Source organism: Lissotriton vulgaris, chromosome 1_2, assembly GCF_964263255.1.
Source record: "Lissotriton vulgaris chromosome 1_2, aLisVul1.2, whole genome shotgun sequence".
In the NCBI taxonomy this organism is placed as follows: Eukaryota; Metazoa; Chordata; class Amphibia; order Caudata; family Salamandridae; genus Lissotriton; species Lissotriton vulgaris.
In genome coordinates, this window is record NC_141686.1 from 346,414,593 (window position 1) to 346,442,474 (window position 27,882).

General features: G+C 50.4%; 1 protein-coding gene and 1 pseudogene across 1 annotated transcript in view; both read right to left on the minus strand.

Annotated features, from left to right (window-relative positions):
- LOC147736743 (uncharacterized) overlaps positions 1–26,826 on the minus strand; it is an 84,570-nt gene extending 57,744 nt beyond the window's left edge. Inside the window, exon 1 of the mRNA XM_086953459.1 lies at positions 26,568–26,826. The gene's annotated coding sequence lies outside the window, so the exon portion shown is untranslated. The remainder of the gene's footprint in view (positions 1–26,567) is intronic.
- LOC147736744 (18S ribosomal RNA) lies at positions 16,555–18,335 on the minus strand (annotated as a pseudogene).
- Positions 26,827–27,882: the final 1,056 nt, after the last annotated feature.

A 27,882-nucleotide genomic window follows, 5' to 3' on the forward strand; every position in this document is an offset into this window, starting at 1 on the left:
ACCTCTCTGGTCCAAGATCATAAACAGTTCACTTCGACAAGGATGCATCCCAGATACCCTCAAAGTAGGTCAGATTTTACCCATTCTGAAGAAGCCCACAGCAGACCCCACGGAACTAAACAACTATCGCCCTATCTCCAATATCACTACCTTAGCCAAGCTGCTGGAAAAATATGTGCATCTACAGCTAACGAAACATATTGACCACTTTGACCTTCTCAACAAACACCAATCAGGTTTCCGTGCAGGCCATAGCACAGAATCAGCCATGACACATTATTGACGATGCACTGCAAATAATTGACCAAAATGGATCCTGTTTACTCATCCTACTCGACCTCTCCTCTGCCTTTGATACGGTCAAGCATGAGAACCTGTTAGACCTCCTGAAACACAGAATGGGTATATCTGGGGCAGTGCTAAGTTAGTTCACCTCATTTCTCCAAAATCGGACACAACAATTCAAAGTCAATAACACCCTGTCCAAGCCCGTCCCATTAACCTTGGGGGAACCGCAAGGATCTGCACTATCCCCAACACTGTTTAATCTCTTCCTGGAACCTGGAACCTCTCACCGAAATGTTACAAACCTCTAACGTGCAATACCACATGTTTGCAGATGACACACAACTATACCTCAAGATCCACACCCTAGAGGACTTCAAACTACTTAATACAGCGCTCAGGAACACCCAAACCTGGCTGGCAGAAAACCATCTCAAACTGAATGCCCTAAAGACTGAATGCCTACTAATAGCTCCTCCGGCCCAAATCCCCAAAATGCAAGATTGGATCAAACATATCACAGCTTTCAACATTCAACCTACCATCGTGGACTCAGCGAAGTCACTTGGAATAACTTTAGACAGTAACCTCTGTAGGAGAGTAGGGTCTGCTATCCTATGGTCACCCCAAATTTTTGCTTTTTGCTTCACTGGTTTCTGACTTAATGTGGCTGTGGGCCTGCTAATCAGACCCACAGCCTGCTGTTCTCTCTCTAGATTACTGCCAATGCACTTTAGGTGCATTATGAATTGGAACTGGTTCACCTTATTGGCCCCTGTAACAGTGTACCCTAGGTACCCAGGGCATAGGTGTTTCCAAGGCCTACCAGGGGCTGCAGCATGTATTGTGCCACCCCTGGCCTAGCCTCCATATTTGACACAACTGGCTGATCACTCAGCTGGGGTAAGTTGGTGTAATCACCTCTTACTTAGGTACAGTATACCTGTGCCTAACCCTAAACTGGACACATATGTTCCTATCAGCCACTCCTATGGAAGGCCTCATCAATCCTGGAGGCAGAGTGCTTGGAAATATGTGAGATGGTGCTCTAGCATGAGCTGAGCCTGTCTGCAGCTGTCGGGAACCACTCCCTAAGCTGTTCCGGGATATTGCCATACCATATACTCTTAAGTGCATTATAATCCTCGCGGTTATTTGCTATCTTTGGTTTGGCTTTATCAAAACATGTCGAGTAAGGTGTCATACGAATTGGAATACTATCCCCTCGACAGTTCTGTCGACGGGGATAGCATTCCACCCTTCTAGAGGGACACGACATGTGTGTAGCCTTAACCCCGGTTAAAGTTAACCAGAGCCTCAGCATCACAAAATGGATGCTGCCACCACAGACACGAGTCTGGCCTCCTGCTGCTGACCGAAACTCGGCAGATGGTGGCCTGGACAAAGGGTTTCCTGCCTTGGGAGGTGTGAGCACCACCCCAGACAGGGTTTTGTGTATTGGGTAGGACAGGGCTGAATAGAATCAGACATGCCCGGGGCACACAAGGTGTCCCCGTGCATAAGCCAGTCCAAACCGGTCCTGGGACTTTCCAGACCCAGGCCTGGTGAGGAGCTGGACAAAGGAAAGGGGGTGTAACCGCCCCCCTTCCTGGTTCCACCCAGAGGAGGGACCTAGTAGGTGATCCACCCCTCAGATTGGGAATAAGAGTGGGAGCAGTGCCATTGCACAGCAGATCATCCTGAATCAACTTTAAACAAAGAAGAAGACTGGACTTCGACATTCTGCTGCACAGAAGACTGAAGAGAATCTCCCTTGTGGCCTAGGAGTGGCCACCCTGTGAACACAGGCACCAACCAGCAACTCGAAGTCTGCTTTGCCGCCGCCTCCCGCTGAAGCCGGAGCCCAGAGCCCGACAAGAACCAGACTCCCAGACCTCTCACAGCCCGATCCACAGTCCCTGCAAAGAAGGAACCCGTGGAGGCACCGAGTGACGTGGGACCGGACCTCTTGGAAGACACTCGAAAAGCTGACTGCGCAGCATCTGAGGCATCCTCGACGTTGTGCTTTGGGGATTGAGAACCCCCACCACCGAGCAGCCCTTGCACCGAAGATCAGCCCCCCAGCATCTCCACGATCTGCGTGGGGCCCTTTTGCATTGTGCCACTTCACGCGCCATCCCGGCCACTAGCCACGTGGTCAGTGGCCATCTTGGCGATGAAACCGACAAACTACACAGCGGGTCTGGTTGCTCCAGACTTGCCCAAGCTTCTGTGAAAAGAAGCACCCGCTCTGACCTTGCTGGTCCGAGTGTTAAGCATCTTTCGATTCCTGCGTGGCTTGCATTATCCAAGGCCTGTTTGCTCCGATCAGGTCGCCGACACCGCCAACAGCGAGAAGCCTGCGTGGGACAGCTCGTGACCGACTCCTGGACGTCCTCGACCCCCGGTGTCCACGTGGCTGCAGAGAGAAGCTACCCGACAACGCCTGTTTGCACCCGACATCGCCTGGTTCCAATCTGGTTCCACGGTAGTCACTGGCTAGTGACTTTGAACATTGTCCCCTCTGCTTTCAGGTCTTCACATCTTCAGATCCACCCTTGGATCCACCGGAACTCTTCACATCAAGCCGCCTGCAGCATCTTCAGCTCCAAGCACCAACGACCAGCGTGACGAAACCCGACACTACTTCGACCCTGTGCACCCGCTTCCTGTGGGTGAGGTAACTCAGCTCCGCCAGTGTTCCTGCACTGGTACACATCTCAAGGGCCTGTGTCTTAAGTTTCAACGTTCTAGGTCACTCGGAAGGTTCCTAACTATCTAACTTTGTACTTTTTACGCACCATAGACTTTACATTGGAAAGTGCGTGCACTTTGAACACTGCACCCGAGTCCCGCGGGCCTTTCCCGACTTAGTCACTGCTAGTCTCGAATAGCTCCAGCGATTCCCAAGGCCCTAGGCCTGTTCCCTTTCCGAGTGGTATCTCTTATACCACTTTCTTAGTATATGGTTTAGGTGGCCCCTAGGGCTCATCCATATTGTGCAACTTTTGTGTATTTTAAACTGTCTTGTGATTCAACGCTTGTGCTTCTGTGCTCATAAAGAGTCCAGGGGATTTTATAGTTAATAAATCAATATATATTTTCAATATATATCTGTGTGGTGTCCCTTTCATTTGGTATTCAAGGGGGTTGTGTATGGTAATACAGCTGGCTTCACATGCCTTTCAGAGTTTAGCCTAAGACTGCTTTGTCCACGTTACCACTAGGATAACTGGTCTATATGGTTGACTTACAACCAATCATCATAAGGGTTGCTTGGCATGGTACAAAGTGATCACTAGAATTAGTGAGCATTATATACCAGGCCAACTTCTCACAACCTCAACATGCAAAAACATATCAGCCATGCTACAAAGGGAGCAAACTTCCAGATAAACACACTGAGGAAACTGAAACCCTTCCTCCCACACAATGACTTCAAGCAAGCAGTACAGGCTCTGGTTATACCCAGAGTGGAATACGGATGTGTCTCTCTCTGTGGCCTACCAAAGCGGCACCACTTAGAGCCTCAATCAACGCGCAGCAAGACTCATAACTGGATCTAAACGTAGCTCCCACATCTCCCCGGACCTTCAATCCCTGAACTGGCTACCCCTGGAGACGAGAATTCAGCTGAAAATTGCGTGCATGACGCACAGAGCCATGCATCACAAGACACCCAGCTATCCTTTTCTGTTCGGGGGAGTCCTTTGGAGAAATCACCGGGTGCTTGCTGTTACGACTGTCACTGCCGCCCAAGCTGCCACCTACCAACTTCATTCCCGCAGTAGTCCTCCCGCCGCCGCTCTCTCCATCAGCAGCCGCCGAGTGGAGGACAACATTTCCCTGGGGGCACAGCGGCAGGAGCAGCCAACGTCATCTCCCGGCACTGGAGGCACTACTAATAGCGCGCACTACCAGCGTCGCAGGATGCGTGCGGGATGCCGGGCGAAGCCCGGGCAAAGGGCGGGCCCTCTGTGGCACTCAGAGGCCTGAGGAGACTGGACTGGGCCAGGGACCCTGGTAAATCATTCTTTCGAGTGACATTCTCTTCAACCAATGGTAACAATTGACACATCACCTTCTCCCTTGACAGCTATTTGTTTAACTTTACTGAGCAGGATTCTTATAAACCTTCTTGTATTGTCCATCCACCCTACACGGTTATATAGATATGGGGAAAAGGAAACATTTGAGCCCCAAATGCTCAAAAAACCAGGAGGTTAACCCCCACTCCTCCACTTCCCAGCAGTACCTTCTCTCGTATCTGACAGGGGCGGTTGGGGTAATCGACAAACAAATTCTCACTGTTGAAGAATCTATAGAGGGGACAACTACGAGACTGAGCCAAAACTCTTCCACACTTCCAACTGCCGAAAATGACTCTAATCCAGGACCATCCTTACCTCCATCTTTGAATGGTTGTGTATCTAATGTCTCTGATGAAATAATAAGCTTGGAAAATGAGCTCGACCCGCAACCCCCCACTAAAAGATCTAAAACCCCTCACCTACCCACAACAAATGTCCCAGTTACAGATCCCTTGGTTACCACAGTACCTCCTCGTCCGCTATTAAAATCCAAAAGTGCTGTAAAACAGTCTCCCAGATTCAAAGCAAAACCTGTGGGCGCACAACACAACTCCCAAGCACACTCCATCATAAATCTCCAGAAGGAGCTGCAGGTATTGGTTGCCTGTGTAGAGCGACTGGATCTCTTTGTAAGAGTAAGATTTGACCAACTAACCAGTAAACTAACCCAAATCGAAACGCTTATACAAGACAACAGCACCAATCAGTCGAGGGTTGGTTCAGTCATAAGTAACAACCCAGTCATGATGCCCCCTACCAATATTAATGCCCCTGCTGCTAACACCAGCGCCTGGATAAATCCTATTATCGAGGTACCTTCATCCCGTCCCCCCGCACCTATGCCTGCTCCATTTTACTGTTTGGATTCATCTAGGCTCCCACATAATGCGTGTCCCAAAACTTTAGCCAGTAAACAACCAATAGTTCAGAAAACGAATATGACAATTGGCTCTATAGGAGCATTTCCCTCAGCTCCCACTAACGACCACTTACATTTACCTCCAGAAGCTATGCCGTTTACAATAGTACTGGCAAATGTCCCCCAACCCTTAAATCCTGACAGCGAAAATCCGACCTCGCTAAAAAACAAATCCCTACACTGGCTGGCTTCTAGGGTTGGTTTAACTAGGTTCCCCTTCGAGGAATTCAAAATGGTGAGGTGTGTGAAACGCCTAGGCTTTAGTGATTTTGCTCCTGGAGGGGATACTATAGTTCTTTCCTTTGCCTCCCCCTTGTTGGTCAAGGAAATCCTGATAGCAGGAGCTAATGATTTACTAGATTATTAAGGGATTAACTTCCTGCCCTTGGGCTTTTTTTACCCCCCGAAATTGTATAATTCTAATACCCAGTAACATAGGTTAACCCACAGACCAGTTACCCATCCCCCTGATCCCTATGTGGAATAGATTTAGCATCTTGTCGGGGCTGGATGAAGTCGAATGACTAACTGACTCACTCCCTTGTCCAAATGTATCAAATACAACTCTGTTAAGTAGGGCCTCGGAACTACCCACAGTTTCTTATCCCCAAGAAGGCTTAATCAATCTAACTGTCGACACTGCCGACTTAGGCCTGATTAAAGATGCTTGCCATACATGCGACGCCCAAAACAAACTAGCCTGTAATCCTCCGACATCTGTAAAATCTGCTCATAAAGTTGCGTTGTTACCCCAAGATCCCTTACTCTTAACTACCACATCCCTAGAGTTTTCCATTTTATTCTGGAATGTAGCGGGGCTTCGCACCAAAATTACTCAGGAATCGTGGCTAGAAACAATTAATGTCCATCATATAGTTGGTACACAGACAAAATATCGATTTTTAAATATCGATATACAAAAATATCGAAGTTTAAATATCGATGGGACAAAATATCGAAGGTAAGTAATATCGACAGTCTAAATATCGATATTAGTATGATATCAGTAATATCGAAGTTGTAAATATCGATGTCAATAATATCAAAATAAATAACTTCGATGTTACTAATATCAATTTTTAAATACATTTAGTGTATATTATATTGTATTTATTATGTTTTATTATTTATTTTTAATGTAATTTAATTAAATATTGTCTTTTACTACTGTAGCGGGTTGTGGGTTTATAGGGGAATAGGGTGGGAAGTAATTTAATTATGTTAAATTAATTATTAATTAGTAGGAATTATTAATTAATTAATTGAGAATTAATTTTTAATTAATTGTAATTAATTGATTATTTGATAAATATGTTCTGTAGCGGGTTATGGGTTTATAGGGGAATAGGGTGGGAAGTAATTTAATAATAATTAATTAATTAATATATGTTTGTACATATTTAAATTAATAATTAAATAGTAATTAATTTATATTAATTAGTTAATTAATTAATATAATTTTGTACATATTTTTAATTATTCATTAGTTGGTAATTAATTAATATTAATTAGTTAATTACATTAATTATAGTAATTTTTTTATATGTATTTTTTTTATTCTTAATTAATTAATTGGGAAAAATAATATTAATTATTAAATTAAATTAATTACAGCTAATGTGCTAATATATTTACTTTATTGTTATTGTTAATTAATAATTAATTGGTAATTAAATAATATTAATTAATTTTGGGTAAAGGAGTATTTTTAGGGTTCAGGGTCAGTTTTCATTTTTTGGGTAAAGGGGTATTTTTAGGGTTCAGGGTCAGTTTTCAGTTCTTGGGTAAAGGGGTATTTTTAGGGTTCTGGGTCAGTTTTCAGTTTTTGGGTAAAGGGGTATTTTTAGGGTTCAGGGTCAGTTTTCAGTTCTTGGGTAAAGGGGTATTTTTAGGGTTCAGGGTCAGTTTTCAGTTTTTGGGTAAAGGGGTATTTTTAGGGTTCAGGGTCAGTTTTCAGTTTTTGGGTAAAGGGGTATTTTTAGGGATAAGGGTCAGTTTTCAGTTCTTGGGTAAAGGGGTATTTTTAGGGTTCAGGGTCAGTTTTCAGTTTTTGGGTAAAGGGGTATTTTTAGGGTTCAGGGTCAGTTTTCATTTTTTGGGTAAAGGGGTATTTTTAGGGTTCAGGGTCAGTTTTCAGTTTTTGGGTAAAGGGGTATTTTTAGGGTTCAGGGTCAGTTTTGGGTTTTTGGGGTACAGGGATATTTTTAGGGTTTAGGGTCAGTTTTGGGTATTTGGGGTACAGGCGTACAGGGTAAAAACAAAAAAATATTACATTAAATCAATTAAATAACATTAAAAAAAATAAAATGACATTAAATTATTAAGTGTTTTATTTATTTTAAATGTATATGTATTAGTTTTAATTTTGTTTTAATATTTTTATTTAATATTTGTAAAATTATATGTATTTTAAAATTATTTTTACATTATTATTAATACATTTAAAAAAACGATATTTTTAATTCCAATATTTTTGTACTACGATATTTTTTTTCGATATTTTTGTACTTACCTTTATGAAGATAGGATTCCGATATTTTTGATGTCGATATTTTTGTTCCGATATTTTTGTAGTTCGATATTCTGTCTGTCTATATTATGTCAGACATTCATATAGTTTGCTTACAGGAGACATGGTTGATTACACCTATCCACCTACAAGGCTACTAAACCTTTTCTGCTCCTGCAATCCCCAGTACCTTCGGTAGACCAAAGGGTGGCTTAGTAGTATACATATCAAACACTCTACCCAATACGGACCTACTTGAACTAAAATCTGAGGAGAACTATCAGGTCTTAAAAATAACAGTAAATATTCATATGGTGTTCTACCTGGTAAACTTCTATAATAATCTTCTCTCAGTTGATTGCGTTAAAACCTTAAATGAAATTTCTCATTTTTTAACAGACCAGCGGGACCATCAACATTCCTCCCCCTTAAATGTGATATGGGGATGGGATTTTAATATTCCATTGTGTAGCAATTATAAAACCGGTCTCTGTGGTCTTACAGATGAAAACGGGTCCCTTTTATCCCATTTTTCACATACAAATATCGGCAACTGCCTGAATGATTGCCTCTTCTCTCTTGAAATGGAATTTGTAAACGAGATGATTGACCCCCCTATTGATTTTTTGCCAACATTTCACGGCAGGGGCCTGTCAAGTGTTATTGATTATATCCTGTCCTCTCAGAACATGAAGGGCCATCTGGTAAACTTTAAAACAGGGTCTGATCCAAGTAGCGATCACTTTCCCAATAGTGTGACAATAATAGCTAAGACAGTTCCGCCCAAAAGTAATCCTCCCAGCCTATTAACGCAACAATCACTGAGTATGGATAAACTAAATGGTTTCTCTGTTAAATGGGCCAAAATCGACCCGGTAGCACTGACCGGTAAAGTAATGAAGAGAGCACTTCCTTGGGTGTATAAATGTCTTGCCATAGAGTCCGGTCCACGGTTGATTTTAACTAGTTTCCTTGAAATCTTAAGAATCGTTAGTGATGAGTTGTTCTGCAACCAAAAGCGCAGCAAACCTTCCAAAAATGGCTGGTTTAACCCACAATGCCGCAAAGCCCTTTCAAACTTCAAGGCTGCCCTCCGCAACCCTGTCAGAGATAAACCAGAGGTTAATAAACTTAGAAAGGACTATAATACAGCACTAAAAAAAACGTAGACAGGAAATAAAGACAAACTTGTGGGCCCAATTACATGAGAGCTGCCTATTAAAGGACAGCTCCATGTTTTGGCGTGTAGTCAAATCTCCCTTCTTGGTTGATGCACCAACTACTCAACATCTAGACGTAGCAATAACCGCTGCAGAGTAGGTAACTCACTTCTCCAAGATATTCAGTGGAACCCACTCAGAGATCAATCGTGAGGGCCCGGTGGGGGGTAGCCCGTCGGGGGACCAGATTTACCCAATCCAGCTTTCTTTTTCCCTTGATGATGTTACCAGAGCCATGTCTGCCTCTAAATCTGGAAAAGCCCCCGGCCCAGACGGTGTACCACTGGATATTTTTAATTATAACCAGGAACTATGGTCCCCCTAATAACTCGTGTCTTAGCAGCAGTTACATCCACTGGTCTAATTGATTCTTGGTCCACCTCCATTTTGCTCCCAATCTTTATGAAGGGCGACCGAAACGACCCTGCCTGTTACAGGCCCATTTCCCTCCTGGATTCCCTAGGCAAAGTTGCAGGCCGGTTGATACTGGAGCGTCTCCAAGATTGGGCGACCACGAATAACATCACGACCGACCTGCAATATGGGTTCCAGGAGGGATTGGGAACTGTCGAACAGGCACTAAATCTTGCCCTCTTAATAGGTAAATATGCAGGAGCCAAGAAAGGGAATTTGCACGTAGTGTACCTAGACCTTAGTGCAGCTTTTGACTGCGTTTCGCATGCTAGACTGTGGACCATTCTTAGTGAGTTGGGGGTTGATCCCCCCCCTTGTTGCCTTCCTCCGCGAACTCTACTCTGGCACGACTGCTCGTGTCAGATATGGGGCAAATGGCGAGCTCTCCCCTCATTTTCCATCAACAAGGGAGTTAGACAGGGGTGTGTCCTGTCTCCCTTCCTTTTTAATTTATACACAAATGGCCTGGAATTGGCCATGTTGGAAGGGTGCCAGGACCTTCCTTCCATTAACCATCGCCCCATTCCTGCATTATTATATTCGGACGACTCTGTCATTTTAGCTAAAACTCCAATAAAATTGCAATTCCAACTCAACAAGTATTGCAACTACATGACATCCCTGGGATTAAAAGAGAACATTAGAAAAACCCATGTCATGCACTTTGGGAATGGCCTTAAGAAACCAAAACCAATTTATATTGAAAAAAACAAGCTGGATTGTACCAAGGTGTATCCTTATTTGGGCATCCTTACGGGTGACAAATTGCGCTGGAAACAGGCTATGAGCAGCAAGAAACTTCTTTTCCAAAGAGCCACTTCGGCGCTAGTCTCCTTCTCGAGGAAACTGGGGAAACCAGCCCCGGCAGAATTAATAAAAATGTACTACGCAAAGTGCTATAGCGTAGCAGTCTATGGTGCAGGTGTCTGGGCTTACGCCGACTTAGACACCCTACAACTGGTTGAAAACGGATTCATAAAATACCTATTGGCAGTTCCCCAAAGCGCACCAAGTTTCGGTTGCCACATTGAGTTGGGTATGGATTATCTAACTGACAACATCACATGCCAACCCATTCTCTTGTGACACCGAATCTGGACAAAGCCACAGTGCCACTTGACCCGTTCCCTTATAATGGACTGTCTGGGCTTGGTAAACTGGCCAAAAATCCTTTGGCTTACATAAGTGAGAAACTTTTTTAAAGACTTGGACCTCATTTCTCTTTTTGTGGAGCCTTCTGCCCTGATGGACATTTCAAGGAAAGACCTAAAAAAGCTCTGTCTAACTCACCTAAGGGCACTGCGCTTATCCCAAGAATTGCACAAATCCTCGAATTTCCAGATTTTAACCGTACAAACCGCACCTGGAATTCAATCCTATTTAACCTTTCATCTAAGTTCCCATGAAAAATATCTTCTGACAAGGTTCCGATTTAATTCTTTTTTCCGTATAGTCTCATTCCCAAGACAGCAGGACTGTTCACCATCTCTTATGAAATGTCCGTGTGATGGTCTATCTCCCCAGTCGACGCTCCATGTAGTGCTGTTCTGCAAATATTACGAGTTTCCTCGCAAGCGCTGGATTATTGCTCTGCTGCGTAAAATGAGACTGAGAGCTTGCCGCCCGGCTTATCTGGCATTGCAACATCTGGAATCAGAATACTTAGCAAAGTGTGTTGCCAACTTCTTAAAATCATGTATCAAATATCTCTGCAACCTTGATTAATGCAGTTCTCACCTTTTTAATTCCCCAGAGTGTGTCAATGAATTTTACCTCTTTGTATATCTCATGTAACATTTTCTCTTTTACATTTTTTAATCTTTTGATGTAACTATTTTACCCGCTGTCGTTTTTTATTGTTCTGTATTGCTATATTTATATGTTATATGTAGTTTTTATGGCTACACAAAATTATGGTAACCGAATAAAAGTTGTATGACTGACACCCATCTACCCGGCACAGAAACTGACGACCGCGGGTGGGTCCAGATCCTCAAGAAATGCAGAAAAATTACTACTGAAGCCACAAATATTCCAAAAGAAAAAACTTATAACAGATCTTTCTCTGGGATGACACCCAGAATTTGGAATGCCTTACCTCCAGAAACCAGACTTAACCCATCCACTACCTCTTTTAAAAAGGAAGTTAAATCCATCCTCATGGCCTAATTCACATGAGTAGGGTCTACTGAAACCCTGTGACGAGATGCACACGCGCTCCCAACCTAAAGACATTTTTTGATGTTACATCTTACTATGCTGTTTTTACTATATGCTTTGTACATATGGTTGGATCTGCTCTTATTTTCTGTATAAGTAACATTTATTGTTTGTACGGTGCTCTGATATCCGCCAGGATCTTGTTCGCGCTCTATAAAACTTTCAAATAAATAAATAAATAAACACACATCCTGGCGTGCTCTTGGCTGGGCCTTTCTATTTTTTTTTCATTTAAAGGGGGGGGAGGAACGTGCAGCCCCCTTCCCCAGGCTGATTTCGGCCTGAGGAACCCCATCCCACGAGGCCCGGACATTTTTTTTATTTTTAAAGAGAAAAAGGGGGAGGGGGCTAAGTGGCTCTCCTCCTGGGCCATTTCTATGTGCGGAGAGTGGTGGGGTTCTAGTCCCTACTCCATTATAGTAGATCGCCAGAGCAGCGCTTGCCGTCAATGAACCTACATCTACAGTCAGTGAGCGGCCTGTTGCTCGCGGTCAGTGTACATGTTTCTACTGTAAGTCAGAGTCCATTTATTTATTTATTTATGTAGTGTTTTATAGAGCGCGAACGTGACCCGTTAGGGTATGAGAGCGCTTTACAGAGTTAAGAAAGATGTTTACAAGATAATTCAAGACATATGAAATCATGAGAGCGTTTCGCCATCAGAAGTAGGGTAATGCAACGAGAGAGAATAAGCAACAGGGGTACAAACGTTAGCGGTCCCCCGAAGCCCGGTCAGGCCAGGATCAGGCACAGGAAGGCCCGTATCGGCAGGGCATTCACGGGTAGTTCCAGCCCGGGGAGGCACTGATATTCGGTTACCCCACTACGAGGTCATGCTGGGTCAGCATGGGTTCCGTCTTGGGAGGGCCTATTGCTGTGGCCCGTCCTCAGAGCCTCACACCTGTGGCATAAGGAGTTCCTGGCTTGGGTGGCAGCCCGAGCTATGCCGGCGGGCTGGTGGGTAGCCCACACACTGCCCTTGTCGGAGGCGCTGAAAGGGAAGAGCCAGATGGATTCCCATCCCGCACACTTCCCACCGAGAGGAGCTGAGGTCCGTTCGCAGGCAGGCTCCTTCTCTTCCAGGCTACCCAGCCGCTCAAGAGGGGCCCCTCCTTGGTCCCTCGAAGCCTGGTCAGGCTGGGATCAGGCACTGGAGGGCCCAGGGCAGCAGGGCATCTATTGGCAGCCCCGGGAGGCAATGCTATTTGGTTTCCCCACCGTGGGTTCCTCTCTGGAGGGCTTGGGGCTGTGCCCCTCTCAGCGGGACAGGGGTCCGGGGACACCCCTTGTCCTCAGAGCCTTGCAACTCCGGCATCAGGAGTCTCCCGGCTTTATGGCAGCCGGAGCCATGCAGAGGGGCTGGTAGTAGCCCACTAACTGCGCTTGTCAGAGGCGCTAAAAAGGAAGAGAGAGGTCGCTCCCTATCCTGCACACCTTCCACGGAGAGGAGACGGGGTCCCGTCACAGCCCGGCTCCTTCTCTTCCAGGCTGACCTGCCAATCGAGAAGGGCCACTCCTCGTTCACCCAAGGCCTGATCAGGCCGGTGTCAGGCATGGGAGGGCCCGGGGCAGCAGTGCCTTTAGCGGTGGCCCCAGACTGGGAAGGTGCTGCCATTCAGTTTCACCACCACTGGGTTGTACTGGGTGAGAGTGGGTTCTGTCTTTGGAGGGCCTACTGTTGTGCCCATGGGCGTAACACAGACCCCCGCAGCCCACGCGTTGTGGGGGCCCCTTGTTCCAGGGGGGCCCCTGCTCGCTCCAGAGCCCCTTCACTCAGCAGAGTAATTTATTAGTGCGATAGGCCGCGGTGCGCGCATGGCCATGGGCTTAAGTTTACACAGGAGGCCCCCGAAGCCCCGGGCCGTGTTGCAGGGGTGCTGTGCTCTAGGGGGCCCCTCACTAATAAAATGGTGGGGCACTGCTTGCCTGGCCTCTTAATTAATTAAACTGTCCGCTGTTTAAAAGGCAAGCTCTTTTTTAATTATGGGCGCGCAGATGCCTCCGCGCCTGCGCATCTTCAGGGTGGGGGAGGCGCTGTCTCTGCAGCAGCAGTTACGGGGACTTTGCTGCTAGTCCTGGATGTTAAAGTAAGGAGTGCAGAGTTCCCGGTCGCTAGAGACATGCAGGGTCAGGTCAGACCTGGGTGCTTCGAGCAGTGCCACAAAGGCCTACAGGCAGGCCGCGCCAGTCGACGAGATTGAAGGTACGGGGAGGGCTGCACTGAGCTCCGGGTCACAAGTGGCAGGCCGGGACTACCCTTAACGCAGGGAGAGCGCGAGCACCTGGTGACTACGGCCAGGCAGGCTCGGTAGGTCGGGTTAGAGGACCACAGAGTCAAGCCAGGTCACGGGTACAATATCGTCCCGATTATTACTAGTACGGGCAGAGCGTCAAACTCAGGGTTCCCGGCCCCTGTCTTCTGCTGCCCGCAGCCCGCCCCGCTCTCCTTCAAAGCTGCGGCCAGCCCAGGCCTAAGGAGGCGAGGAGCGATGAGTAGGTATGTCGTGTGTCCTGCTCATCTTAATACAATAACATGTTTTGTACGACATTTACTTCCACACGCGAAACTGTGACATCAGATCCATGCCATCTTCATGGTTTACGATTTGCTGGTTCGTTCTAATACATTGGGAGTTGGTATAGTTTTCAATGTTTCCCTGTGAATGTTTACGGAACATGAAAACAGGGTGCTTTAGACTTGTTATAATCTCTGGCTACGCTAATGGAGGGATATGTTCTGGGTGATGCATATTCTGATAGTATCGATAAACCATGGAAAACATCATGTTTGATGACGTTTTAAGCTGACACACAATCTGCGTATGATAAAGCGAACCGGGAGATGAGAACACTGACTACATTTAAAACACTTTTGAGATTCGTAGGACAAATGAGCGATCGCATGCATTGTGCTACAAGTTGTTTTCCATCTGCTTCTTTTTTAGGCCTCTCCTGCAGACACTTCTAGTAACAGCTCCACAGAGGCAGGCTCACAAACTTCTTTGCAGGTAACGAGGTGCACTTTATTTCTCTATTCCGACTTCTGATAGGGGAGGGCATGATAGGCAAGCCCGGAAACTCTGTTCTCTGGCATGCTTCAATGCCTTATGCCAGTGAAGCCTGTCAGATATGAATTGTGACTGTGTGAGGCTGGGCTGTATCAGCCCCCGCCTGACACATGCGCAATACAGCCAGTGGAGCCGTCAGCTGCTGGTAATGTGATATTATAGCTTTTATATTCAAATAAACGATCCATGAGATCATTTGTTTTCATGTAAAAGATGTACATTCTAATCAAACCGTGCCAGAGCCAGGTGGTGGGCCAACGCCCCGGCGCCCCTGTGGAGCAGCCACTACTGCGATAAAGGTTTGTAAGTCTGGGAAGAGTGTGGGTAGAAGGAGAAGGAGAGCGGAAAGTGTCAGGTGGAAAAGGTAGAGCTTTACCTGCATGGTCTACATTACAGTCATGTGTAGTCCAGTCCGGGGCGTAGGGAAACTAAAATATACAGGCAGTTACACAACATAAACCTATGGAGAGAAGCAGTGAGATGCTTTGTGTGTGTAAACCAAAAACAGGGGTAAACAGAGAAAGTCATGTAATCCTTATGGACCATGAACAAGGCAGAGATGGGTCCAAATCAGTAAAACGGTGCCACATGGGTCAGAAAGGAAATTGGTGACATAAGCAGTATCTGTCCGTCTTTGTAAGAGGAAGAATGCTTCTAAGCACTGTACAGATACAACCTCCTGAGTGAGGAAATAAGTGGGAGAGCGATCACGATTGACAATCTTGAGCAGAATTTGAACTATCCTAAAAGGTCCCAATTTAGCCTACGCCTGCCATGGTGAAGGAGGTCAACATTTTGAGAAGAGATTCCGGCCCTAAACATCTTATCCTCTAGAAGGCTGTCAGAGGAAGAAGTGAACATGTCGGACCAGCCCTGGATGGGTAAAAAGGTGGATGGATGAGTGAAAGAATGGATGGATGAGTGAAAGGATGGATGGATGAGTGAAAGGGTGGATGATGAGCGAGTGGGTGGATGGATGAGTGAAATTATGGATTGATGAATTGATATGTGAAAGGGTGAATGGATGGATGGATGAGTGAAAGGGTGGATGTAAGGATGGATGAGTGAGTGAAAGGGAGGGTAGATGGACAAAAGGATGGATAGATGAGTGAAAGAGTGAAAGGATAGATGGATGACAGAAAGGATGGAGGAGTGATAGGGTCAATGGATGGATTCATGAGTGGATGAGTAGATGGATGGGTGGAAGAGTAGATGATGAGTGTAAAGATGGATAGGGTGAAAGGGTGGATGGATGGATGATGAATGGATGAGTGAAAGGGTGGATGGAGGGACGGAGGAGTGAAATGATAGATGGAAGGATACATGATGGACAGGTTTGCAAATGGGTGAATATGTTTGGATATGGATGTGCTTACTTATATACTATTGCACAACCTCCTCTGATGTGTCTGTAAAACGAACCTTTTGTCCCGAAGTTACGTCCTGTATTTTGACCCGTGGTAGGGCAAAGTGGTAGGTGGTGGGCTGGGACACCGGAGGGGAGGGCCCCCTCCATGTTCTTTGCAGGGGGGCCCCCTCAAGTTTCGTTACGCCACTGGCTGTGCCCCTCCCAGAGGAGCTAGAACCGGCGGCCACCCCCCCCCCCATCACCAGATCATCGAACGTTCATTGGTCGGATCCTCCCCAGTGGAGGAGCCCACCCCATACCCAGTCCGCAGCCAAGTACCCCAGCAGCCAAGGACCGCCCCACCGGTCAGAGCCCGCGAGGGCAGGGCCAGGCCCTGTGCCTACACTGTGCATGTCCTCCATCTGGGAGGCAGCCGAGGGTTTCAGGCTGGCACCGTTCGCGGCTCAGGCCACCCGCCAATATTGATACTGCTGCAGGTTCACCTTCGGAAACCTTGTTACGACTTTTACTTCCTCTAGATAGTCAAGTTTGATCTCTTCTCGGCGCTCTGCCAAGGCCATTGCCGATGCCGGCGGGGCCGATCCGAGGACCTCACTAAACCATCCAATCGGTAGTAGCAACAGTTTGTGTGTACAAAAGGGCAGGGACTTAATCAACGCAACCTTATGACCCGCACTTATTGGGAATTCCACATTCAAGGGAAATAATCACAATCCCCATTCTCTATCACGAACAGGCTTCAGCAGGTTACTCGCAACTGTCGAAGAAGGGTAGACACACCCTGATCCGTTTAGTGTAGCGCACGTGCAGCCCCGGACATCTAAGTGCATCATAGACCTTTCATTGCTCAATCTCATGTGGCTGAACGGCAATTGTCCCGCTAAGAAGTTGTACGCTTACCGCTGGGGGTCACGTAACTAGTTAGCCTGGAGGAGTCTTGTTCGTTATCAGAATTAACCAGACTAATGTAAATGTAAATGTAAATGTATGGGACTTGTAAAGCGCAATGTTGCCCGGGAGCGTCCTGGCGCTGAAGACCGCTGGGGAACCCGTCCTGGCTTTCCCTGTGAGATGGTCCCTTCTGGGTATCTCCAAGGTGAAACCAGGCATCCCTGGTATTTGTGGGGGGCCGTTGTAGAGATGAGGCAAGCTTAATGCCCAGAGTTGCCGAGTGTGATCCCTGGTTAGAGTAGGCACCGAGGCGAGAATGATCGAGTCCGTTGACCCTGGTCCACGACCCTGCCGCGTCGGGGATTGAACCCTGGTCCCAGGGCGTTCTCTGCTTCCGGGTCTGCCGCCTCTAACCAGTGAGCCACACCACTCCACAAATCGCCCCACCAACTAAGTACGGCCATGCACCCCCACCCACAGAATTGAGAAAGAGCTATCAATCTGTAAATCCTTTCCGTGTCCGGGCCGGGTGAGGTTTCCAGTGCTGAGTCAAATTAAGCCACAGGCTCCACTCCTGGTGGTGTCCTCCCGTCACTTCCTTTAAGTTTCAGCTTTGCAACCATGCTCCCCCCGGAACCCAAAGACTTTGGTTTCCCGGAAGCTGCTCAGTGGGTCAAGGGAATAGCGCCGCCTGATCACTATTTGGCCCGTTTATGGTCGGAACTACGATGGTATCTGATCGTCTTCGAAAATCCTAATTTAATTCTTGATTAATGAAAACATTCTTGAAAAAACGCTTTTGCTTAGGTTCGTCTTTTCCTGGTCCAAGCATTTCACCTCTTTCAGCACAATACAAATGCCACCGGCCGTCCCTCCTAAACATGGAGCCAGCTCTGAAAACCCCACAGAACAGAAATGAAGTCCTATTCCATTATTCCTAGCTGAAGTATTCAGGAGGCCGGTCTGTTTTGAACACTCTAATGTTTTCAAAGTACATGCACCAGCCCACCAGGACACTCAGTTCAGAGCATCAAGGGGGCACCAAATGAGGCTAGAAAAGGCGGCAGCTCACCTCGTGGTGGACCGCCAGCTCGATCCCAAGATCCAACTACAAGTTTTTGAACTGCAGCAACTTTAATGTACGCTATTGGGGCTGGAATTACCGCGGCTGCTGGCACCAGACTTGCCCTCCAATGGATCCTCGTTAAAGGATTTAAAGTGTACTCATTCCAATTACAGGGCCCGAAAGAGTCCTGCATTTTTATTTTTCATCACAACCTTCTGTAGGAAGCTGGCTCTGTATATATTATGTCAAAGTAAGGTATAGTGTACACAGAGTCCACGGAGTCCCCAGTGGTATAGCAGAGGAGGAATTAGGTAAGTGCTAACAGCTCTCTTCATGGTAGTGTGGGCGAGCAGTTAGGCTTATCCAGAGGGTGGGTTAAGCATATTATTGTATTCACTTACTCAGGGACCGACTACACACACTCAAGAGACATAATCCAAACCAATTAGGTAAGCATAAAAAAGGTATACTTGTATTTTATTTCTAGAACCAAGAAGGACTTGGTACAGGTAGATAAAATGTACTTTCAATTGTAAACCTTTACACAGAAATGAAATTGGGAATGGATTTGCAATTGTAACAAGTTGGAATGGTTTTAAAAGCAGTTTATATTACACATTCATTACTTTTAGAAACTTTTTGATTACTTTTCAATTACATTGAGTACTAGGGTGATATATCTAGATACCACACCTAGGGATCTCACAATACAAGGTAAGTAAGGGTTTTCTTGGCTAGAGTTATAGTTTCTATTATCCAGATACAAAAGAACAGTTCAACATTTAGAACATTTGAGGCCTAAAATCACATAATATGGGTTCTTATGGGAGAAAAATGGTTATCGGTTTCTCAGTGGAGAAGTGTGGCTTAATGATTAGAGTGGCAGACCCTGATGCAGAGGTCTAGGCCGGGACCAGGGTTCAATTCCTCGCCTCGGCGGGGCTTGGGCTCAAAATTCCACGGACCTGATAATTCTCGCCTCAGTGCCTATTCTAATCATGGGTCCCACTCTGAAAGACTGGGCAATAGCTTGCTTAATCTCCACAACGGCCCCCACAACGCTAAGGATGCCTGGCCTCCACCTTGGGGGTGCCCAGGAGTGGACGCCTCACAGGGAAAGCCAGGATGGGTTTCACAGCGGTATTCGTACAAGCGCCTTGAGAAGACCCTTGCGGGTGAGTAGGCGCTATACAAGTATCAATTTACATTTACAGGTAAGTAAATGTCTTACGAGTAGGAGTTTTGGGGGTTGGGACCAAGGTTCCCCAAGGCCTAGGCAGGCACTCGATTTGCACCACCAGCGGCACTGGTGCGGCCGGGTGCAGAGTACTGAGACCCAACATTAGCCAATGGGGCTAAGGGGTTTTTCGGTTAGGGTCTGCTTATTTGCAGCCCCTCATGTGTGGGAGCAAAGCTCCCGGAGTTAAGGTCAGCACTGCAGGGCTGGGAGACTTCCTGAAGATGACCACTGGCAAGCTGTGTTCTTGGGGGATACCTGGACACCGTCGGTTGGGTCACCCAATCTCTAAGATGCCCGCCGAGTGCATTTTACATTAAATCACACACTGGCATCGTGTGTTGAATGTGCTGAGAGGTTTGATACCAAACTTCCCAGGTTTTAGTAAAACATTATGAAGCTGTGGAGTTCGTAATGACCAAATTCCAGACCATATACTCTTTACGCCTTACACTTTTAATGTCTAAGATTGGACTTAGACACCGTAGGGATACAGGACTCATGCCACTGTACCCTCACCTGAGGGCTAGTGCGTCATGCTAGAGGGGTGACATACCTAGGCCCCAGGCAGTGGATTGCAGGCATGGCACACAGGGATGTGTGCCATGTCGACTCATCACTTTCTTTTCTCTGCACCAAAACACGCAGCCTGCAATGGCAGTGTGTGGGTGTCAGGGTGCAGGGCGTCTAAGGGTGGTACAATAGGTGCTGCAGGGCACTTTGTTCACAGTGCCCTTGGTACCCATGGTACCTTTTACAAGAGGCTTACCTTTGGTCAGAGATGTGTAATTGTGGATACAAAGGCACACTCTCTGGAAAGAATACAGGCCTTGGGAGCCTCATTGGCAGGGACCCTGGGCACATCAAGTCATGTTGCATTAGAGGTTGGAAAAAAAGTGGGGGGTAACCATCCAAAAAAGGGCACTTTCCTACACCTCCAAAGTCAGGAGTGGGTAATGTGCGCAAACTTAAGACAAAATCCTAACTTCTGTGAATGCCAAAAGTAGTAAATTCATTCTGTGAATGCCAAAAGTAGTAAGTGCATTCTGTGAATACCAAAATAGTAGTAAGTTTAGGATTGAGTCTTAAATTCATTCTGTGAATCGGGCCCATGCTTCCTTCCTTTGATGTGGAAGGTGTTTCTCAGGCTCCCTCTCTGGAATCGAATTCCCTGATACCCGTGGTCACCATGGTAGGCACACAAAGTACCATCAAAAGTTAGTAGGGCAGACATCCGAATATATCGTCACTGTGACGGGGACCAGAGATCGGCATGAGGTTATCTAGAGTCACCAAAGCGGCCGGGTGAGACCAGATTAGTCCTGGTCTGATAAATGCACGCATCCCGGGAGGTCAGCGCTCGTCGGCATGTATTAGCTCTAGAATTACCATAATTATCCAAGCAAGAGATGGAGCGATCAAAGGAATCATAACTGATTTAGTGAGCCATTCGCAGTTTCACTGTACCGGCCGTGTGTACTTACACGTGCATGGCTTAATCTCTGAGACAAGCATATGCTACTGGCAGGATCAACCAGGTAGCTGCACCTGCTGGGCTGGACGGTGTTGCTTGGAGCCATGTGCGCATCTCCCAACCAAATTTCACACCCTTCAGGAGCCTACTGGCGAAGCCCACCCACCTGGGGAACCTGCTGGGGGAGAGGTGCGGTCACACAAACACCGGGATGCCAAGCCTTCTCATGATAAGGGAAGAGAGAACTGAGGTGCAGCCTGAGCAAGACACAGGGTTCAGTGACACTCTGCGGAGCAGCCGCTCCAAGCTGCAGCAGAAATGCCCTGGGCGGAGGAGGGTGACAGTGTGGCACTGGTGAGCTAACCATCAAGTGGCCTCGCTAGGACCTGGCCTCACCCCTCCTCTTCCACTCTGGTCAGACCAGTGGAGGGGGCGCAAGCTGCCACGGCTGCTCGGTCTTTGCTCTGCTGGGTAGTGGAAAGGCCTCTAACAAGCGTCAGGCCCTCGCTTGCTTGAAACAACAGCCAAGGCTGGCCAAGCAGTCCATCCCTAAACAGACCGAGCGTGCCCAATTGATCGGAGTACACAGCATTGGCCGGGCCCTCCCCTTGCAGGGCGTCCTGGACAGGGATGCCAGCTTCACGTCCCTGCCTGTTCCCAGGGAAGGACCATCCGAAAGGGATGGGAGGCAAGTGCAGACCCGGGCCACTGGGGGCCCCGGCAGGCAGGCCCAGGCCCTGGCTTTGCCTGACTCAGAATCGCCAAGCGTCAAGGAGGTCCCAGATACACTCTCCCTTGTAATCTGGAGGACAAATACCCCCTTTCTTGTAATCTTTGCGCAATGAGTGACAGAGGAGACGGAAGGCGTAAACACGTCCAGCCTCCTGGATGGGATAGAGGAGGTAAATGAGCCCTCATCGGGACTTCCAGGGCGGCTTGGCCATCTGGTAGCAAGCACCACTGGAATGCATTGTGTGCGACCAGATGGCTAGGCTCGAAGAATGGCCATCTGGGCACGCTGTGACTTAACGAACAGGGCTTCTGCTTGTCCTTGGAGGGGACAGGGGCTCTGCATCCCGGGCCTGAGGCATGGGGCTGCAAGGGGTCCTGACGGGCCTCTGATCCGGGGCCCGAAGGCATATTAACACGCAGGAGAAACGCTAGGAGACCTCCTCCTTCCGGTGAACCCACAACTCTGGACCTTGGCTGTGAAGTAGGCCGGAGGACAGAGCCTAGACGGGGCCCCAGGGCCTGGTTGGAGCTCCAGGGCCCGGACGTGCAGGGAAGGCCTCCCCGGGCCTGCAGGACCCCATCCCAGGCCCTTTGCCATGAGGTGGGCCGGCGCCCAGGATGGGGTGTACCCACCACGGGGACCAAAAGGGCCCCAGTTGGAGTTCATAGAAAATCCGAGCGGGACAAAGCTCCCCTGGCCTGAAGAACACTGCCTGGGGGTTCACCCACATAGGGGGCCTGAGGACAGAGCCCAGGACGAAGGTGGGCAGGTCCTCAGCCAGCTGGTCACTGCAGACCCCAAGTGGGTCTGGAGTACTCTGTCCCTAGTAATCCGGAGGAACGCTACCCCCCTTTCTTGTCCTCCTTGGGCATTGAGGGACAGAGGGGACCACCGGCACAAACACACCCAACCTCCTAGGGCCCTCCCTGCTTTAAAGGAATCTGATAATCCCTTATTGGAACATGAAGGTGGGATGGCAGCTTCATGTACCTGCGTGTTCTCGGGAAGGCAGTCTCAGTGGAAAGGCCCATTGGACATGTCTGGGAGGCAGGCGTCAAACCCGGGCCTCAGGGGGCCACAGCGGCCCGGGCCCTGGTAACACCTGGCTGAGAACTGCCGGACCACAAGAGGGTCGGGAGTCCCCTTTCCCTAATAATCCAGAGTACGGCTACACAGCTTTATTTGTATTCCATGCGCACCAAGGGACAGAGGAAACCACCAGAACAATCAAACTCAACCCCCAAGAGCCCCGACTGGGCTTAAGAAAGCAGGAAGTGCTCATCAGGACTTCCAGGGCAGCTGGCATGTCCACCTCATATCCTTGTCTGCTCTCGAGAAAGGCCGGCTCAGAGGAAAGACCCATCAGGCAGGCCAAGGAGGCAGGAGCTGACCCAAGCCCCTGAGGGCCCGGCATGGAGGCCTGGACCCTAGCTCTGCCCAGCTCAGAATCGTTGGACCTCACGGATGTCTGAGGTACCCTCTCCCTATTAATCTGGAGGAAAAATATCCCCTTTCTTGTAATCTGTGCGCACCCAGTGAAAGAGGGGACTGAAGGTGAAATGCGCCCAGCCTCTTGGAGCCTTGGCTGGGACCAGGGAAGCAAATGAGCCCTCATCAGGACTTCCAGGGCAACCTGATGACTGGTAGCACCTTTGGAAACTATTGGGTGACCAGATGGCCGAGGGGAAAGGCGCGACCAGATGGCCGGGCTCGAAGAATGACCATCTGGTTGCGCTGACCTTCAACAAAAGTGCTTCCACTTGTTCCAGGAGGGGACGGGACAGGGACTCTGCGGCCTCCCTGGACAGGCCTCACTTTCTTTGCACCCCCTAATTAGGCCTCACATCCTCTGCACCACCTGGACTGGCCTCACCTCATCAGCACCCCCATGAATATCTGTCACCTCCTCTGCATTCCCTGGACGGGCCTAACCTCTTCTCAAGCCAGTGGATAGGCCTCACTTCCTCTGTACCCCTAGACAGGCTGCTGCACCACTGGACAGGCCTCGCCTCCTCTGGACAGGCCTATCCTCCTCCTCTCCTCCCCTGGACAGGCCTCACCTCTACTCTGCACCCCCTGGACGGGCCTCACCTCCTCTGGACAGGCCTCTCCTCCTCTGCACCTCTGGACAGGCCTCACCTCCGCTGCACCCCTGGGCAGGCCTCACCTCCTCTTATCCCTGGACAGGCCTCTCCTCCTTTGCATCCCTGGACAGGCCTCACCTCCTCTGCCCCCCTGGACAGGCCTCACCTCCTCTCCTCCTCTGGAACCCCTGGACAGGCCTGTTCTCCTCTGCACCCCTGGACAGGCCTCTCTTCCTCTGCACCCCTGGACAGGCCTATCCTCCTCCTCTCCTCCCCTGGACAGGCCTCACCTCCTCTGCACCCCCTGGACGGGCCTCACCTCTTCTCAAGCCAGTGGATAGGCCTCACCTCCTCTGTACCCCTGGAGAGGGTGCTGCACCACTGGGCTGGCCTCACCTCCTCTGGACAGGCCTCTCCTCCTCTGCACCTTTGGACAGGCCTCACCTCCGCTGCACCCCTGGGCAGGCCTCACCTCCTCTTATCCCTGGACAGGCCTCTCCTCCTTTGCATCCCTGGACAGGCCTCACCTCCTCTGCCCCCCTGGACAGGCCTCACCTCCTCTCCTCCTCTGGAACCCCTGGACAGGCCTGTTCTCCTCTGCACCCCTGGACAGGCCTCTCTTCCTCTGCACCCCTGGACAGGCCTCTCCTCCTCCTCTGCACCCCTGGACAGGCCTCTCCTCCTCTGCACCCCTGGACAGGCCTCGCCTCCTCTGCACCCCAGGACAGGCCTCTCCTCCTCCTCTGCAACCCTGGACAGGTCTCTCCTCCTCCTCTGCACCCCTGGACAGGCCTCACCGCCTCTGCACCCCTGGACAGGCCTCGCTCCTCTGCACCCCTGGAAGGCCTCACCTCCTCTGCACCCCTGGACAGGCCTCTCGTGAATGATTCTCATTAAAGAAAGAGGAGCCCAGAGTTCCTTCCACCCCATCCAGCGTCTCTGACTCCGCCCTGAGCCTCGGGCGCCATGTACAGGCCCCGAGACAGACACTGCTCCCCTGGACAGGCCTCGCCTTCTCTGCACCCCTCCGGGCAGACCTCACCTCCTCAGCACCCCTGGACAGGCCTCACCTCCTCTGCACCCCTGGTCAGGCATCTCCTCCTCTGCACACCTGGACAGGCCTCACCTCCTCTGACCCCTGGACAGGCCTCACCTCCTCTGCACAGGCCTCTCCCCCTCTACATCCCTGGACAGGCCTCACCTCCTCTGCACCCCTGGACAGGCCTCTCCTCCTCTGACCCCTGGACAAGCCTCACTTCCTCTGCACCCCTGGACAGGCCTCTCCTTCTCTGCCCACCTGGACAGGCCTCTCCTCCTCTGCACCCCTAGACAGGCCTCTCCTCTTCTGCACCCCTTGACAGGCCTCACCTCCTCTGCACCCCTGGACAGGCCTCTCGTCCTCTGCACCCCTTGACAGGCCTCACCTCCTCTGCACCCCTGGACAGGCCTCTCCTCCTCTGACCCCTGGACAAGCCTCACTTCCTTTGCATCCCTGGACAGGCCTCTCATTCTCTGCCCCCCTGGACAGGCCTCTCCTCCTCTGCACCCCTAGACAGGCCTCTCCTCCTCTGCTCCCCTGGACAGGCCTCTCCTCCTCTGCCCCTCTTCTGGTCAGGCCTCACCTCCTCTGACCCCTTGACAGGCCTCACCTCCTCTGCACCCCTGGACAGGCCTCACCTCCTCTGCACCCCTGGACAGGCCTCTCCCTCACCTCCTCTGCACCCCTGGACAGGCCTCTCCTTCTCTGCCCCCCTGGACAGGCCTCTCCTCCTCTGCACCCCTAGACAGGCCTCTCCTCCTCTGCTCCCCTGGACAGGCCTCTCCTCCTCTGCCCCTCTTCTGGGCAGGCCTCACCTCCTCTGACCCCTTGACAGGCCTCACCTCCTCTGCACCCCTGGACAGGCCTCACCTCCTCTGGCCCCTGGACAAGCCTCTCCTCCTCACCTCCTCTGGATAGGCCTCTCCTCCTCTGCACCCCTGGACAAGCCTCACTTCCTCTGCACCCCTGGACAGGCCTCTCCTTCTCTGCCCCCCTGCACAGGCCTCTCCTCCTCTGCACCCCTAGACAGGCCTCTCCTCTTCTGCACCCCTTGACAGGCCTCACCTCCTCTGCACCCCTGGACAGGCCTCTCGTCCTCTGCACCCCTTGACAGGCCTCACCTCCTCTGCACCCCTGGACAGGCCTCTCCTCCTCTGGCCCCTGGACAAGCCTCACTTCCTTTGCATCCCTGGACAGGCCTCTCCTTCTCTGCCCCCCTGGACAGGCCTCTCCTCCTCTGCACCCCTAGACAGGCCTCTCCTCCTCTGCTCCCCTGGACAGGCCTCTCCTCCTCTGCCCCTCTTCTGGTCAGGCCTCACCTCCTCTGACCCCTTGACAGGCCTCACCTCCTCTGCACCCCTGGACAGGCCTCACCTCCTCTGCACCCCTGGACAGGCCTCTCCCTCACCTCCTCTGCACCCCTGGACAGGCCTCTCCTTCTCTGCCCCCCTGGACAGGCCTCTCCTCCTCTGCACCCCTAGACAGGCCTCTCCTCCTCTGCTCCCCTGGACAGGCCTCTCCTCCTCTGCCCCTCTTCTGGGCAGGCATCACCTCCTCTGACCCCTTGACAGGCCTCACCTCCTCTGCACCCCTGGACAGGCCTCACCTCCTCTGGCCCCTGGACAAGCCTCTCCTCCTCACCTCCTCTGGATAGGCCTCTCCTCCTCTGCACCCCTGGACAGGCCTCTCCTCCTCTGCCCCTACTCTGGACAGGCCTCTCCTCTTCTCCTCCTCTGCACCCCCATGGACAGGCCTTACCTCCTCGGCACCCCTTGACCGGCCTCACCTCCTCTGCCCCTCCGCTGGACAGGCCTCTCCTCCTCACCTCCTCTGGACAGGCCTCTCCTCCTCACCTCCTCTGGACAGGCCTCTACTCCTCACCTCCTCTGCCCCTCCGCTGGACAGGCCTCTCCTCCTCACCTCCTCTGGACAGTTCTCTACTCCTCACCTCCTCTTTCCCTCCTCTGGACAGGCGTCTCCTCCTCTGGACAGGCGTCTCCTCCTCTGCGCCCCTGGACAGGCCTCTCCTCCTCTGGACAGGCCACTCCTCATCTGTACCCCTGGACAGGCCTCTCCTACTCTGTACCCCTGGACAGGCCTCTTCTCCTCACCTCCTCTGGACAGGCCTCTCCTCCTCACCTCCTCTGGACAGGCCTCTCCTCCTCTGCCCCTCCTCTGGACAGGCCTCTCCTCCTCTGCCCCTCCTCTGGACAGGCCTCTCCTCCTCTGGACAGGCCTCTCCTCCGCTGCCCCTCCTCTGGACAGGCCTCTCGGTGAAGGATTCTCATTCAGGACAGAGGAGCCCAGAGTTCATTCCACCCCATCCAGCGCCTCTGACTCCGCCCTGGGCCTCGGGGCGCTATGCACAGGCCCCGAAGAGAGACACTGCTCCCCTGGACCTGCGCAGAGCCCCGGGTGCAGCTGCGGCTCGAGGCGCTTTAATCCCAGGGTCTATGCAGCATTGTTCAAACCCTCCGTTTAAAGCTCACTCCAGATACGAGGCGCTACACACTGACAAGTGTCACTCAAAGTGATGTAATGATAAATGTCCCGATTCAGCCCAGGGCCCTGATCCGCTTCAATTATTGATCCATCTCCAAAAGAGTGACCTTTGACCCTGGAGTGGCCTCTCCCAAAGGGGGCGGATGCCCACTAATGTCTGTCCCTGGGGGGGGGGGGGGGGGGTCACACTGTGTGTATCTCTTCTTGTGAATAACTTGTGATGATAAATGTTTAATCCGAGGCGCCTCGACTCCCCCCGGCCTCGTTCACGCTTTATAAACCTCCTCAAATAAATACAGAATAACCCCCCAGGGGGGGACAGCTGCTGCCTCTCCCTGGGGGCCCCTGTCGAAGGTTATGAGGGGTCCCTATGTTTCTGTATGAGGGAGTGGCCCCTCTGCTTCCGTATGAGGGAGGGGCCCCTCTGCTTCTGTAGAGGGAGGGGCCCCTCTGCTTCTGTAGAGGGAGGGGCCCCTCTGCTCATGTAGGAGGGAGGGGCCCCTCTGCATCTCTATGTGGGAGCGCCCCCTCTGCTTCTGTATGAGGGAGGGGCCCCTCTGCTTCGGTATGAGGGAGGGGCTCCTCTGCTTCTGTAGGAGGGAGGGGCCCCTCTGCATCTCTATGTGGGAGGGGCCCCTCTGCTTCTGTATGAGGGAGGGGCCCCTCTGCTACCTTTGATAGAGAATGGGAGAGAGAGAAAGAGAGGAGAGAGGGCGAGGTAGAGAGGGTGGAGTGAAGGGGAGAGAATGAGAATGGATGGA